This window comes from Cibotium barometz, chromosome 54 (assembly GCF_041138505.1).
Source record: "Cibotium barometz isolate CiBa-2024 chromosome 54, ASM4113850v1, whole genome shotgun sequence".
Taxonomy (NCBI): domain Eukaryota; kingdom Viridiplantae; phylum Streptophyta; class Polypodiopsida; order Cyatheales; family Cibotiaceae; genus Cibotium; species Cibotium barometz.
In genome coordinates this window covers 37847602-37864648 of record NC_141099.1, presented here as the reverse complement: position 1 = coordinate 37864648, position 17047 = coordinate 37847602, and positions in this window count along the sequence as shown.

Sequence of the window (17047 nt, the reverse complement as noted above, 5' to 3'; positions counted from 1 at the left end):
AGACTGCATAACTATTTTCACATTGGACTAATGTTTACATTCTTAAATGAGATATAAAAACATACTCCAACATAACAGTACCCTTCATACTAATAAACTCAACGTGGTTCCTACCCGAACTCTTTTCACAGTTGAGTAATCCTATCTGTACACCTACGTTTTGCGCTCATCGAAGGCGAACTAAGGCCTTTACGGTCCATAAAACATTAAGACATCCATGGGCTTCACCAATACGTACTATTTACATGCATTTATTAAACCTCTTAGGCTAAAAAACAAGTGAGAAAAGTGGACTTTTGACATGAGATAGGGGTATTTTTGAGACTTTTATTCACTTACGTGCATGAATGGTTTAGCCACTTTCTATGCTATCTAGAGGGGATGGGAGGAATTTATTCACTCAAATTTTGAGGGTGAGTTAATCAATACATATTATTTGTAGGCATTCATTAAACCTCTTAGGCACTCTTACAACTTGTGAGTAGGACCATTTAGAGTGTCATCCATTCAAAACCTTTCATCCCCCGTGTCTTTCTCTAAAATGATTGGCGCAAACCCACCTCTTGAAAAGTCAATTATTAAATGATGTAAAGTGCTCCTAGGTATAAACATTATTGGTGTAAAGCAACTAGGTCCTCAAATGTGCCTTTGGCCCTACACTTAGACACACACAGAGAATAGACATATATGTTGTCATACCAACTGTAAGTTTTTATGCTTATATATGTCCATTCACATAGTGCATACGCATAGCCTCTACACACATGTTGGTGTCTATCACATGCCCATGCACATGCACATGTAACACATCCACATAGAACACATGGAACACATGCACATAGAACATACGTACATTGGTAAGCTCTTCTTACACCATGGGAAGGCATAAGAGTAGCTATTGTCGTCCGTGGGGAGTTCACCACACCTCCCTTGAGAGCACACAATACTCCAATAAAGAATTAATAATATAACATAGCAAGCACACAAATACACAGGTGGGGTATGTCGCCTACCTCGTGATAACTTGAGCTTGGGATTCTCGTAGGTAGCACTATTGATGGAGTAAGTGAGAACTCATGTCATCATTTGCTATCAACACACTTCTCGTAGCTCAATCCCTCTCTCTCACTCACACACACACACACATACACAAGCAGTTAGAGGGCTCAAATCATGCATACAAGCAAGCAAGAGGAAAAAGGGAGAAAGTAGAGAGGAAGAGAACTATTAGATTATGCATAAGAGAATACTAGAAAATGAGGCTAACGGTTAGCTTTTCACTTTGCCTTATCTCCTTCGTTTTCAAGGTTTATACCATTTAGGTGGCCAAAGCTAAAAATTAGGTCCTAGGCCTCCCAAACCCCCTACACTAGTTTAAACCTTCTACTCATTGTTGGTACCCTTCATTAAGCTATCTAGTGGCATGACTTTTGTAGACAATTGGGGAGAACTTAGATAAAATACCAAATGAAGTGAAAGTGAAGTGGTGGTTGGCCTCGGTGTCTGATAGGTCTCTCGCAAGGGTGAATATGCCCCCTTCCTAATGTAGATTGCATCCTCCAAATTTGTTAGTGAGTATGAGTCAATGCTGCATGCATGCAGGATATGTTGGTGTTCGCGAGATCTACATGACAACATGCCAACCTAGTAAAGTATTCGTGTGGAAAATATTATAACGTTCACAATGATGTAGTACATGCAACTGTGAGACTTTGTTCTTGACTGGTCAAATTTTCATAGTTTGTACAAGGATTAAAATTAAAGTTGGTCTAAATTCTATCATACCAAAACTTATTTAAGAATACACCTATGGTTATGGCATTAATTAGTCTGAACACAATATCAATTATGTGAACCCCTCTCAAGCTATAGTCTAGCCTTAGAAGTTAAATTACTAAGGGATTTATTATAAAGACTTTTTTAAGAAACTAAAAATTTAAGAATTGTGAAATAAATTAGTAAAAAGGCACCACCCCAGAGAGTGAAGGCATCTTATAGATCTTATAGATTACTAGTGCTATATGTAAACATGGACTTACCAGGGGTACTTTTTCCCATTGGGTTTTTCCCCCTTAACATCTAGTGTGAAAGGACACTACAATTTATATCTTGTACTTGTACTTCATGTTCTTATCACTTAATATGCATGCAAGTACTTCTCCCACTCCTGTTCCTAGTCGTGTTTCTTCCAATGAGTGTGTGTTTGCTTCATTGCTATCCATACCCTAACTCTATCATCCAAGAGGGCCAACATTTGGTATAAGAGCTTCTGAATCTGCTCATTTTAGGGTTTCAATAGTTTAGGATTTTTCACCCCATTTTAGGACTTTTTTTTTGAATATGACAAAACCCTTCATACAAGGGACTCATCAGACCATTTCGAACCTGATTATGCAAGCATTTTTAGAAAAGCCTAATTGTTAAGTTGTACGACCAATCCATACAGTTGTATTTCCAACCCTATAATTAGATCTCACTTTACATGTGTGTTTGCCCCTCGCTCTGCGACATCTATCCATACAACTCTAAATTGATTTGGACCAGTCCGTACAATACCTGTTGTACCTACTGTTGCACTTATTGTACCCATTGCACTTGTTGTACATGCTATTGCACTTGTTGTACCTATTGTATCATCTTAATATGAAACATTTATACTTATTCACTCATGGTACCCTTGATTCTCTCATCAGTAGATTCCTCTCACCTTTTCACTGCTACCCACTTAATTACAGACTCCCTTTTACAGTCTCTTGCTAAGGGCTTGTTCCCGCACATACCTATTCACTTGCATATTTCAACACCGCCTCTCAAGTGAATAACTCTAACACACCTGGACCATATACCAAGTTTCCCTCTTACTTGGTAGCCCATGACCAATGCCTCAAGTGCCTAACTCATAGTCCTTGACACTCTCTCTCTATGTGTCCAAGACTACAAGTTCTTCCAACCTTGACTAAAGCGCTCACACATACATCTACCACATGGCCTACATCATCGGTGGCTCATAGGTGGTTTTACTCTATTGGGACATGTTACATTGGGTTGTGGGGTTTCTCTCTCTTCCTTTCTCAGAAAAGATGTCCTGACTCCTCTACCTTCGAAGTCTCCATCAAGAAGTTTGCCGATGTTGATCCCTCTTCCTTTGGTTTGCTGTAGCAATAATTAGCCATATGTCCTGGCTTACCATAGTTGTGCCAAGTGAAGATCCTTCCTCCTCCCCTGCCTCGTCATCCTCATCCTCGTGAGAGTCCTCCTCGGGTGTAGAATGCATTCTCCTTTGTTCTCTTTGACCTTTTTCTCTTGCTCTAGTAGAGCTCCTTATCTCATGTAGCTTCAAATCTGGTACATTCTTTAAGGTTGCCACAATGTTATCATACTCTCCCTTGTCCACATTCTTCAAAAGCACTACCAGTGCCTCGTCATCACCTACCATCTTACCAATGGCTTCCTGTTGTTGCTTAATGCTTTTATATTTATTCAAGTGTATGGTTAGAGGTTAACTTTCCTTCATGTCAAGTTTGTAGAACTGCATTAGCAGATTTATCTTTGAATTTTTTGCTTGAGTGCCAAATAATGTGTTAAGTTCATCCCATGCATCTTTAGCCCGTTATATCCCTACAATGTGGTGAATGATTTGATCATTTAAGCCAAGTTCAATGAGTCCTAGTTCTTTCTCATTTCTTCTCTTCCACTCATTCTCCCCAATCTCCTATGGACATTCATCTCTTCCCTCAACTAGTCCCCACAAATTTTTCCTCATGAGCGAATACATGGTCTTTGTTTACCATGTATGGAACTGCTCCCCGTTAAATTTAGCGATTTCTTGTACATTGCTCATGATGATGTGAAGAGGGTCTTACCTCTTGATCCAATTCAAGATTCAAGGGCACTGTCTACTCTTTTACAGTTCAATCTGATGTTTAATGATGATTACAACAAGTTTATCAGCATGAATATTACATAAAGCCAAGGGTAACTGATCTATATTGAATGGTTGGAGTATCAAACCATCTCCAAATTGCAGTCTGAAGTGATAGTTTTGTGTATCAGATACCCATTGGTAAATTTGAACCATCAATTGTACCAAAAAATAGTGATTAGTGCTAATTAATCAGCATTAGTGAAATAATTCCTTATTTTGTGTGCAAAAAATAGAGTGTACGGGGATGCTAGATCTAGTGCCTTAGAGTTCAAATGAGCTCAGATCCTTTCAAAGACATCAATAGCTATTAGTCTAGTAGAGGATCAAGCCAAGAAACAAAAGATTTGACCAAACATTAAATGCTTAATCTCTGTTTTACCAAAGTCACTTGCAAATTTGATGCAAATCTTGAGGCCACTCCTACAGAGGTTAGTTGAAAATAGACTAAAAGGGGCCAGCAACAAATGCCAGTTGGTCAGCATTAGTTGCTAGCCAAGCCACTTAAGCTGCATTTATTGCTTCACAACAGTAGGCAATGTGATGAGCTATGGTGGATCAAATGCAAGAATCAACATAATTAGCAAGTGATTAGATGATGATTAAGATGAGATTAGTGAGTAATTAATCTAATAGAATAATGTAGGCATGGATACTCAAAAACTAGAAATCTCTTATTAGGCCAATGCCTCAATTTATAGATTTTACATCCACAAGATGCCAAGCATCTAACCTCACTGGTTTCTCCTTGATTTGTGCCACCTCCCCTACATTTAGGGGCACTTTTTCTTAGAATCTTTCTACACCCCTATATTCACTCATGGTACCCTTGATTCTCTCACAGTAGATTCCTCTCACCTTTTCACTGCTACCCACTTAATTACAGACTCCCTTTTACAATCTGTTGCTAAGGGCTTGTTCCCTCACACACACATTCACTTGCATATTTCAACACCGCCCCTCAAGTGAATAACTCTAGCACACGTGGACCATATACAAAGTTTCCCTCTTACTTGGTAGCCCATAACTAATGCCTCAAGTCCCTAACTCATAGTCCTTGACACTCTCTCTCTATGTGTCCAAGGTTACAAGTTTCCCTCTTACTTGGTAGCCCATGACCAATGCCTCAAGTGCCTAACTCATAGTCCTTGACACTCTCTCTCTATGTGTCCAAGGCTACAAGTTTCCCTCTTACTTGGTAGCCTGCCACCAGTGCCTCAAGTGCCTAACTCATAGTCCTTGACACTCTGTCTGTATGTGTCCAAGGCTACAAGTTCCTCTGACCTTGATTAAAATGCTCACACATACATCTACCACATGGCCCACATCATCGGTGGCTCATAGGTGGTTTTACTCTATTGGGGCATGTTACATTGGGTTGTGGGGTTTGTCTCTCTTCCTCTCTCAGAAAAGATGTCCTGAATCCTCTACCTTAGGAGTCTCCATCAAGAAGTTTGCCGATGTCGATCCCTCTTTATTTGGTTTGCTGTAGCAGTAATTAGCCATATGTCCTGGCTTACCACAGTTGTGGCACGTGAAGATCCTTCCTCCTCCCCTGCCTCTTCCTAATCCTCATCCTCGGTGAGATTCCTCCTCGGGTGTAGAATTCTTTCTTCTCTCCAGTTGTTGGGTCCAAACCTTTCTTCTCTTTGACCTTGTTCTCTTGCTCTAGTAGAGCTCCTTATCTCATGCACCTTTAAATCTGGTACATCATCTCCTACCTTCTTTACCAATGGCTATCAGTTGTTGCTTAATGCTTTTATATTTGTTCAAGTGTGTGGTTAGAGGTTAACTTTCCTTCATGTCAAGCTTGTATAATTACATTAGCAGATTTATCATTGAATTTTTTGCTTGAGTGCCAAATAATGTGTTAAGTTTATCCCATGCATCTTTAGCCCATTATATCCCTGCAATGTGGTGAATGATTTGATCATTTAAGCTAAGTGCAATGAGTCCTAATGCTTTCTCATTTCTTCTCTTCCACTCATTCTCCCCAATCTCCTCTGGACATTAATCTCTTCCCTCAACTAGCCCCCATAGATTTTTCCTCATGAGAGCGAATCTCCTCTGGACATTATTTACCATGTATGGAATTGCTTCCCGTTAAATTTAGCTATTTCTTGTACATTGCTCATGATGATGTGAAGGGGGTCTTACCTCTTGATTCAATTCAAGATTCAAGGGCAGTGTCTACCCTTTTACAGTTCAATCTGATGTTTATTGATAAAAATTACAACAAGTTCAGCGTGAATTCACCACCCAAAAATTACATAAAGCCAAGGGTAACTGATATGTATTGAATGGTTGGAGTATCAAACCATCTCCAAATTGCAATCTGAAGTGATAAGGATCTATATCAATTGTACCAAAAAATAGTGATTAGTGCTAATTAATCAGTCATTAGTAAATTAATTCCTTATTTTGTGTGCAAAAAATAGAGTGTACGGGGACGCTAGATCTGGTGCCTTAGAGTTCAAATGAGCTCAGATCCTTTCAAAGGCATCAATAGCAGTTAGTCTAGTAGAGGATCAAGCCAAGAAACAAAAGATTTGGACAAACATTAAATGCTTAATCTCTGTTTTACCAAAGTCACTTGCAAATTTGATGCAAATCTTGATGCCACTTCTCCTTGATAAATCTTGAGATCACCAGCATGTAGAGCACCCTTGAAAACCCCTGGGGTTAAGAGGAATTAGCTTGATTCACCTTGTGGGAATGTAGATCAAGGTTTCTCCTCCATAAAAAGGCGCTGTAAATCAGCGATTCCCAGCTGCTCCTTACGGCAATTTTGTGATTTGATGCGCTGTGGGGCATGTGGCTAGCTATGGCTAAGATCATTGGGGCTAGTGTTGAGGCTAGAGTGAGAGGGACTCCTCCACCAGTTGGGGGTGTAGAGGTTAGTTGAAAATAGACTAAAAAAAGGTTTAATTCATAATTATGGTTAGTAGGGTGATTAGTAGGATACTTAGGCTCAAAATTTGGATGAATCTTAAGCTTGGCTCTGATATCATGTCAAATTTTCATCAATGTGATGAGCGATGGCGGATCAAATGCAAGAATCAACATAATTAACAAGTGATTAGATGCTGATTTAGTGCATAATTAATCTAATAGGATAATGTAGGCATGGATACTAAAAAACCAGCAATCTCTTATTAGGCCAATGCCTCAATTTATAGATTTTACATCCACAAGATGCCAAGCATCTAATCCCACTGATTTCTCCTTGATTTGTGCCACCTCCCCCACATCTGAGGGCACCTTTTCCTAGAATCTTTCCACACCCCTATATTCACTCATGCTACCCTTGATTCTCTCATCGGTAGATTCCTCTCATCTTTTCACTACTACCCCCTTACTCCCTTTTACAGTCTCTTGATAAGGGCTTGTTCCCACACACACCCATTCACTTGCATCTTTCAACACGGAAGAGTTAGGTGATGCCCTTGGATGCCTCTAGCAGTTCATCAGATTTCCCTCATGGAGTGGACAATCAGGATGATCTAGTATCAGAGCTGATGAGAAGGCTCTCCGTAGATGTGGATTACTTGTAGCAGCACAAGATGTGGGTGATAAACTGTTAGTCCAGAATGCAGTCCCCCGGAATGCTTTGATCTCGAATATGCTGATGAAGGGCTCATTAGGGAAGAATTAAATTGTTTGAAACAAGTACAAAGTGAGGGAATGCATCAAGTCCGGGACAAGGTTGGCTGCACTTTGCAAGTTTGTAGTAACATAGGACCCCTAGGCAAGTGTAAGCAAGTGCATGATGAGATTGTCAAAGAGGGGCTAGAAGAAGATCCTACCATGGGAAGTGCTTTGGTGGATATGTCTGCCAACAAGTGGGGATCTCTTCTAGGAAGAACCAAGAGTGTTTAACACACTACCAATTCATTGCTTTGTCTCATGGACTGCACTTATTGCTAGGTATGCTAATCACAGTCGTGTGAGGAAGCATTGATCTGTTTGGACAAGATGTTTTTGGATAGCATGCTTTGGGATGCTGTCATGGTTGCTTTCAACTTGGAGTCATGTGGCATAGGAGCTATGGATAGAGGCCGTCAAATACATGCTGAGCATGGGCATGGTGAGGAAGCACCTAACTATGTAAAGCATATGCAAGCAGAGGGTGTGCCACTAGGTGCTCTCACATATGTCTATAGTGATGGAGCCTTGGACAAGGGCCTAGCAAAAGAGAATGAGAACATAGCCGCACAAACTAGAGAGAGATGGAAGTGAGAGAGGAACCATGGATAAATTTGTGATCTGGCGGGGTTTATGCGACTATTTGCATAGCTATTTGTGCAGTGCAAATAGCCGCACAAATAGCCGTGCATATAGCCTCGTAAATAGCTGCGCTCTGTTATAAAAAAATTGAATAATCCCGCGTCGATGTCACAACTATTTTCGGTTCCCCTCTGATCCCTTTGTTGTACATAACCCTAAGTTTTTGCAACCCTCTCTTCCTCATGATGGTTGCACCTCACCCTTTGTCCTCTCCTCACAAAGTCTCCTTCCCCATCCTTTGTTCTCTCCTCACAAAGTCTCCTCTGAAGTCTCCTCCCAAGTCTCCTCCTCCAAAGGAGGATTCCTTACAAGGTAATCGAAAGTCTCCTCCCAAGTCTCCTCCCTAGGACAATTCCTCACAAGGTAATCTCTATCCCACTTGTCTCTCCCACCTCTTCATATATTCATGGTTTTTGAATGGATTATTTAGAATTAGGGTTTTTCATTGGTATTCTCTTTCTCTCTCTCTCTCTCTCTCATGCATAAGCTTCTCATGTTTAAAATTTTTGAATGGTATTCTCTTCTCTCTCTCTCTCTCTCTCTCTCTCTCTCTTTCTTATGCACTCTTTCTTATGCATAAGCCTAAGAGGCTTATGCATAAGAGGCTTATACTTAAACCTCCTTATGCATAAGGCTTAAGCCTCCTTGTGTATCCATGCTATTCACACTTTTAGGGTTTTGTATTACTAATTCTTTTCTCAACTTTTTGTTTTGTTTTGTAGGTCTTCTAATCCTCTCTTTCAACTTCACCAAAAAGAGGTAAATGCTTTTCTCTCTTTCCTCTCTTTTCAATTTTGTATGTATGCATTAAGTTCTTAGGGCTTTTGTATGTATGCATTACTAATCCTTTCCTCACACTTTTGTTGGTTTTGTAGGTCTTCTAATCTTCTCTTTCAACATCACCAAAAAGAGGTAAGTGCTTTTCTATCTTTTCTCTATTTTTATCTACCAAAAAGAGGGGTTTTGTTTTGTAGGTCCTCTATGCATAGAGCTTAATCTATGAATAGAGCTTTAATCATAGAGCTTAATCTATGCATTAAGCTCTATTTGTAGAGCTTAATGCATAGATTAAGCTCTATGCATACATTCATAATAATGCATAGAGATTTATGCATAGATTAAGCTCTATGCATAGAGCTCTATGCATGCATTAAGCTCTATGCATAGAGCTCTATGCATGCAATCTGGTTTAGTTTAGGCTAGCGTGGCTTGCATAGTGCTTTATGCATAAGCCTCATGCATAGCTTTATGCATAGGATTTATGCATAAGGACTCATGCATGCTTTATGCATAATCCTTATGCATAATTTTTTATGTATAAGCTTTATGTATAAGGCCTCATGCATAGCTTTATACTTAAAGCTTTAGCATAGCTTGCATAAGGCTTGTATAGCAGCATAGTCTGCATAAGGCTTTCATAGTGGCATAGCTAGCATAAGCTTTTGTATGTATGCATTACTAATCCTTTCCTCACCCTTTTTTTAGTTTTGTAGGTCCTTTAATCCTCTCTTTCAACATCACGAAAAAGAGGTAAGTGCTTTTCTATTTTTCCTCACTTTTCTCTATTATTATTGAACCCTTGGGTGTTGGGGATTTGTTTTATAGGTTTGGGCATAAGCTTTATGCATGCTTTATGCATAATGCTCATGTATGCTTTATGCATAAGCCTCATGCGTAGCTTTATGCATAAGGCCTCATGCGCATAGGGGTTGGGATAGTTCTTCAGAGTCACCACCACATCATAGTGATATATCATATATCACAGATGTGGGTGGCATAGTTGATGACTCTCGTGGGAAGGAGGTGGTAAACTACTTGCGCGAAGTAGTTTTTGCACATTATAAAGATTGCTTTATACATTTTAAGCAGTAAAGGGAGATCCTAGTGTTGTGGATGATTGCATTAAAACTGTCCACAGCAAGTATCCTAATCCTCATGACCAAAGGTTTAAGAGTAGATGGGCGAGACACAAAATCAAAGACATACTTAAGAATAGGAGGTCTCTAGTAAGGAGACATGCAAAGGAGGAGAAATCCCGAATAGATGCCGGTCAAAATGGACATGGTAAGCCATCTACTACTCATAAGGGCAAGTGGAAGAAAGCCAAGAAGGAGCTCTTAGAAGGAGTAGTGAACCAACAACAAAGAGAAGCGGGGCGAATACAAATGGAGCAATATGGATCGTCGCACTTTGGATCTGGAGGTCGTGCATCATAAGAGGTGGAGTTTCTATGCATATAGTGCAACTTCATGTCTTTTCTTTGTATGCTCTCTATTTGAGTTGTGTTATAATTGTTGTAATGTTTGTCTTGTGATGTAGCGTGACATTGTGGATAGAGATCCTACCCTAGTAGAGATTGGCTACCATCGTCGCCCCCCACAGTAGAGGAGATACATGGGATTACCTTCACGGATGAAGGGATCATCTTCGCGAACAATACAATCGAGCAAGGAGAACACCAATGCAGGTAATACTTTTTATTTTTATTTACAAACCATGTTTCGAGCTTTATAATACTTTCTATTTTTATTTATATATATCCACTTTGTGTAGGCACAAAGGTGGACAAGAAAATTTGGAGAGTGATGACTCCTCCGAGTATTCACCCATGTTTCTTTTTCAAGCCTCAGGTGGCTACCATCATGTATGGACAACTTCTTGGATATAAGATGAAATTTTTCTTCTTTATGTATCTATGTTTTTATTCAAGCCTTATCTGGGAGAAAAATCTATTGGGAGAGAATAAAGGGTAGCATGAGAAGATTTAGAAAGTGGAGATATTCTGGGAGATATTCTGGAAAAAGTGAAGAGGTGGAGAGAATCAAGCAAAAGAGGTGGAGTGAATCAAGGAGAAATCAGTGGGATTAGATGCTTGGATGTAAACTCTATAAATTGAGGCATTGGCGTAATGAGAATTTGCTGGTTTTTGATTATCCATGCCTACATTAAGCTATTTGTTAATTACTCACTAATCATATCACTTTGTTAATGATGTTGGTTCTAGTATTTGATCCACCATAGTTCATCACATTGCTGTAATTTCAACATGGTATCAGAGCCATGCCTAGAATCCATCAAATTTATGAGCCCATTATCTAGTTAATTAGGATTAATAGATAATTAAAAATTAATCAAAATTTTAGTTATTTTTCAACTCACCTCTATACCCCAGCTAGTGGAGGAGCTCTAGCTCCTTGCACACTCAACATTAGGCCAAACCCTTCTAGCCCAACATAGCCAGCCTCTCCACGATCTAGCCCATCAAGAAAGAAGCCCAAACCGTTGACGGACGAAGGAGAAATTGCGATTTTAGCCAGCGTAATTTTTTCTGAGGAAATTACAGATCTTGTCTTCATCCAATCAAATTTTCTCTAATTCCTCATAGCTCAAGGGGTTTTCAAGCATGCTCTATAAGCTGGTGAAGTCAGAATTTAATTTGATCAAGTCTACAGTGAGATCCAAACTCTTCATCAAATCTGCTGTGACTTTGGTGAAACAGAGATTAAGCATTCAATATTTGGTCAAATCTTATGTTTATTGGCTTAATCCTCTACTAGACTCATTGCTATTGATGGCCTTAAAAGCATTTGAGCTCATTTGAAGTCTAAGTCATCAGATCTAGACTCCCCGCATACTCTATTTTTTACACACTAAACAGAGGATTAATTTGCTAATCAATAATTAATGAGTACTAATCACTATATTTTGATGCAATTGAGGGTTCAAATTAACCATTAGGTATCTGATACAGATCCCTATAACTTCAGATCGTAATTCGGAGTTGGTTTGATACTCCAACCATTCCGTACAAATTGGTTACCCTTGATTTAATGTAATTTTTGATAAAATTGTGCTGTTGTGGTAATCATCATTTTGCATTTAACCCTTGGTTAATGCTTGCAAATCACACTCAAATGCAAGATTATTCAAAGCCAGAGTTGCATTTGGGAATGTGTATAAGAATGAATGCTATATGCATTATGTATTGGGCACATTGCATCAGTGTAAAAATGGGATCAGACACTGCCCTTGTCCAGAATAAGGCAAGACCTCCCGCATAAATTTGGGTTTGCATTGCATAATGACACAAGATAAATATCAAAAGCCCAAAAGAATTGTCAAACAAAAATTTAAACATGTTGCTCATATAGAGCAAGAAGACCTGACAGACAAGCTCATGGCCCCAGCCATGAAAGAAGAAGAACATCTCCTTCCAAGAGGAAGATCCACACCAAGAAGATCTAAAGGAAGACATGGACACGAGAAGAGAAGCTGCCACAAGAAGACTGAAGGAAAAGGAAGACATAGACACGTTAAGAGAAGCTGCCATGACAAGAAGATTGAAGACAAGAGAAGATGTGAGGCTCCAAAGAGTGAGGAGCCATGTGAAAATCTATGAGAGAGAGAGAGAGAGAGACCCCACAACCCAATGTAACTTGCCCCAACAAAGTAAAACCACCTCTGAGCCACCGATGATGTAGGCCACGTGGTAGATGTATGTGTGAGTACTTTAGTCAAGGTCGCGGGCACTTGTAGACTAAGCCTTGGACACATAGAGAGAGAGAGTGTCAAGGACTATGAGTTTAGGAACTTGAGACACTGGTCGCGGGCTATCAACAAGTAAGAGAGAAACTTGGTACATGGTCCAGGTGTGCTAAGTTAACTTGAGGGAAGGTGTGTTAGGCACTAGTCGCGCGGACTATCAAGTAAGAGGGAAACTTGGTATAGGGTCTAGGTGTTCTAGGAGTATTCACTTGAGGGGAGGTGTTGAAATATACAAGTGGATAGGGTGTGTGCGGGAACAAGCCCTTCGCAAGAGGCTGTAAAAGAGAATGTGTAAATGTGAGAGAACATGTGAAAAGGTGAGAAGAATCTACTGGGAGAGAATAAAGGGTAGCATGAGAAGATTTAGGAAGTGTGGAGATATTCGGGGAAAAGTGAAGAGGTGGAGAGAATCAAGCAAAAGAGGTGGAGTGAATCAAGGAGAAATCAGTGGGATTAGATGCTTGGATGTAAACTCTATAAATTCAGGCATTGGCCTAATGAGAATTTGCTGGTTTTTTATTATCCATGCCTACATTAAGCTATTTGTTAATTACTCACTAATCACATCTTAATTACTCACTAATCACATCTTAATTATTTGTTAATCACTTTTTTGTGAGACAAAGAGCAAGGCTAGAAGAAAGCATGGTAGAGGGATGGTTGATGCAAGAGTTTCTTGCATATATCTCAAAACATCTATCTTGTTTAATGCACTATACTAAATGTCATGCGTTTGTTTAATGTTAGTACAAACTATATAATGCAATATGGTCAGAGGGAAGGTGCTTTCGCATGGAGCATGTGGATTCTAAAAGAAACACCTTTGATTGTGGTGTGATGGAAACTTTTGAGCAAGAAAGTCGAGCTAGTAGACATGATACCAATGTCATAGAGGACAATCTTGAGTATTGTGGAACTATTCAAGATATTGTTGAGGTTGGATTTATAGCATTTAGTGTATTCATCTTTGATGTCAAATGGTTCAAGGTGATATATAGAGGTGCTCAAGCAACTCTGAGGAAACATCCAAATGGGTTCTTTCAAATAATTAATTCCACCAAGTTTTGGAATGACGAGAAAGCTACTTTCGTACTACCTCAACACTGTCAATAGGTTAGTAACCCAACTAATTTCAAATTAAATCTTGATGTAGTATAATAAAAGTGTAACCTCTTTTCTTTGTGATATTAGGTTGTGTTTCACGCCGATCGAATTGATCCATAGTGGTGGTATGTTATACAAGTTTCCCCTTGTTCAAAACATATCTTTCAAAATCAAGATGTGGAGGTCGAATCCAGGGATTTAATATTCACGTGATCACAAGATTTTTTGTGATAATAACACATGTGAACAAGTTATTCACATGTTCTCATGTTACCGTTCACAAAATAACAGGTCACTTGCCATTTGGGAACCCCTTAAAAGCTTGGCTACACATGGGAATAAGCTATTCACATGTTCTCATGTTACCATCTTCACATAATAGCCACCTAAGAAGATTTTTTATGCCCGACAAAGATAATTCTTTTAGGCCCTTGTGAAAGCTTTGTGAATATAACACGTGATTACAAGATTTTTTGTGTTATTAACATATGTTATTAACATGTTCACATGTTCTCGTTTACGTCAGTGAAATCCCTGGTCGAATCTCTAGATGAGATGCAAGTACTACCTCAAATCGGCTCATTGGAAGAAGATGATAAAGAAAACATTTTGCAGGGGGCCGACCAAGAGCATGAGGAACATCAATCTGAAGAAGATGATGAGTCACCTATCAATCATGAAAATGCTTCATTGGATCATGATAGTGATATTAATATTGATATGGAATCCCATATTTTTATATTGGGCTTCCATTAGGTATAGACATTGATGAAGCAATACATATGGATTTATTATAAGATGCGATAGATTCATGATCTTGCAATTGTTTCACTTCTCAAAAGTTTTCAATGATCTTTTTTTCCTCGAAACATGGATCCAAGGGTTCTAATGGATGTTTTTTTTAAACTATAAATCATTTTTTGTGTGTATGTGACATGTATAACTTAAATTCAGCATCCAACAACTTTCTGAAATTTTATGTAGCAAAAATAGCAGTGCAATCTCGTTGTGATTTTGCTACACAATAGTGAAATCACAGTATAGCAGCAAAATTTCGTTGCTATAGGTGCTTCTTAGTAGCAAAAAATCATTGCTATAAGCTACTGAACACCATAACTGTTCAGTAGTGCTCTTTTGCTACTGAGCAACACTTATAGCATCGAAATTTTGCTACCTAGGTGCTACTCATCTAGTAGCAAAAAAGCACTGTTGTAAGTTCTACTGAACACCATAACTTCACTGCTATAAGCGTTGGTGAGCAGAAAAATTTCGCTACTGGGTAATACTACTTTGTTGCAAGTAGAATCCTCGACATCCCAACAAAATAAATGTTGCTATGCCCTTGACGTATTCTAGTGCACATTTTCCTAGTGTAGTCATCAAATGAACAATACATAGCAATGGAATCCTTTAATTAATGTCATTTTTTTTCCATAAGCGCGGTGAATTGAATTAGAATAGAACAAAAATTACATATGCTGGAGCATGGAGAGCATCCAGGGAGAAACTGTTGCATGCAAATGAAGATCAATACAAGGATGCAACAAAAAAGATACTTAGGGCTCTTGTAAAGAGTTCCACTTTGTAGATGTATGTGGGAGAGGGCTTCACAATAATCCCACATGGGAACTTTTGAGAGTTCTAGAATTTTTGTATAAAAGGTGGCTCATTTGAGAGCATGGGGACATTGGGCAAACTCATGTTTGAGCTCTCTTGAGACTAGCTCTCCCTCTTCTTCCATAGAGGTGCAAGCTCTTCTCTCTCCCCAGCTACATTATTGTAAGTCTATTCTTTTGTTAATGCAATGAGTGATGTTTGTCTCTCTTCTCATGTCTATTCTCTAGTAAGCATGTTTCTTTGTTGTTGATAGCTTCAAGGTGTGTGTGCATGCTAGGAAGTAAGATCTTGAGAATGAAGGATGCTTTGAGCTTGTGTATGCAATAGCTTAGCTTTCTTCTTGTTTGGATGCATGGAATGAGTGGGATGTTGAGTGATTGAGTGTGGCAAGATTGAGCTTGAGTATGTGTTAGTCTATGTCAATAGTAGTAGTATTCCTAGCATTCTCTCCATCATCAAATGGATAAGCTTTTGTGCACCGGTACGGGTTGAATCCCTAGCTCCGAAAGGGATGCAAATCCCATTGGATTGAGCTTAGTGTGGATCATACAACTCTTGCTACAAGTGAGAGAGTTTTCCGTCTCTCCATTGGCGCCGCTGCCGGGGAGAAGACTCAAAACCGGTTGAGAAGCTTGCATTACTACCACTATTTCTTTTTATTTTGAGGTTTAGGGCATTGAGTGTGTGATCTCAAGAGCGCCTTGTGTGTTTTCATTTTTTTTATGAGAAGCAAGAAAAAAATTTTAACCCCATTGCGGTAGAGAAATCCCGCCATTATTCAGATTTAAGTACTTTCAGTTTTTTCATCTTTGACGAGGTTTGCAAGAAGTTGGTAGGAAGTAGTGAAACGGCTGTTTTTCCTTTATCGTTTTGTTGTTTTGTAGTTTTGTGGAGAGTCGTTTCCATCGTGCGCAGCAAAGAATATATATATATATATATATATATATATATATATATATTTATATGCTGAAGCGTGGAAGAAGGCGGAGGGGCGTCTTCATTGGGTGCAGCAACAGCAGTGGAAGGCGGCCGCCAGTGTGGGCATAAGCGAGCAAAGAAAACTATATATATATATATATATATCTATATATATAGTTATATATATACTAAGGCTTTGGGTGACGTGGAGTGAAGGTGGCGGCAAAGGCCAACAGCCGAAGGTGGACGGTGAGGAGGAGGCCATCGGCAAGAGCGCAGGCGAAAGGCGGCGTGGAGAAGCGTCTGCGTGGAGGTGGCGGTTGTAGGGCCTTTGCAGAAGGCCGAGAGTCGGTTGGCATGAGAAGCTGAGCGAGAAGCTGTAGGCAAGGCGGCTAGTAGAGGTCGAAGCGGGCAGTGGAGGTGGCCGAAGCTGTAGGCAAGGCGGCCAGCAGAGGTCGAAGCGGGCAGTAAAGGTGGACTGACGAGCGAAGAAGGCGCTGTGGGGGGGCGTTTTCATCGGGCGCAGTAGCAGTGTGAAGGCGGGTAGTGGAAGGCCGACGGGAAGTCTGCAAGAAGGCCGGGCAGCAAAGGCTGGTCAGTGGAGGGCGCCTGGGTGAAGTGGCCGAAGGAGAAAGAAGAAGGTAGTGAAGAGGC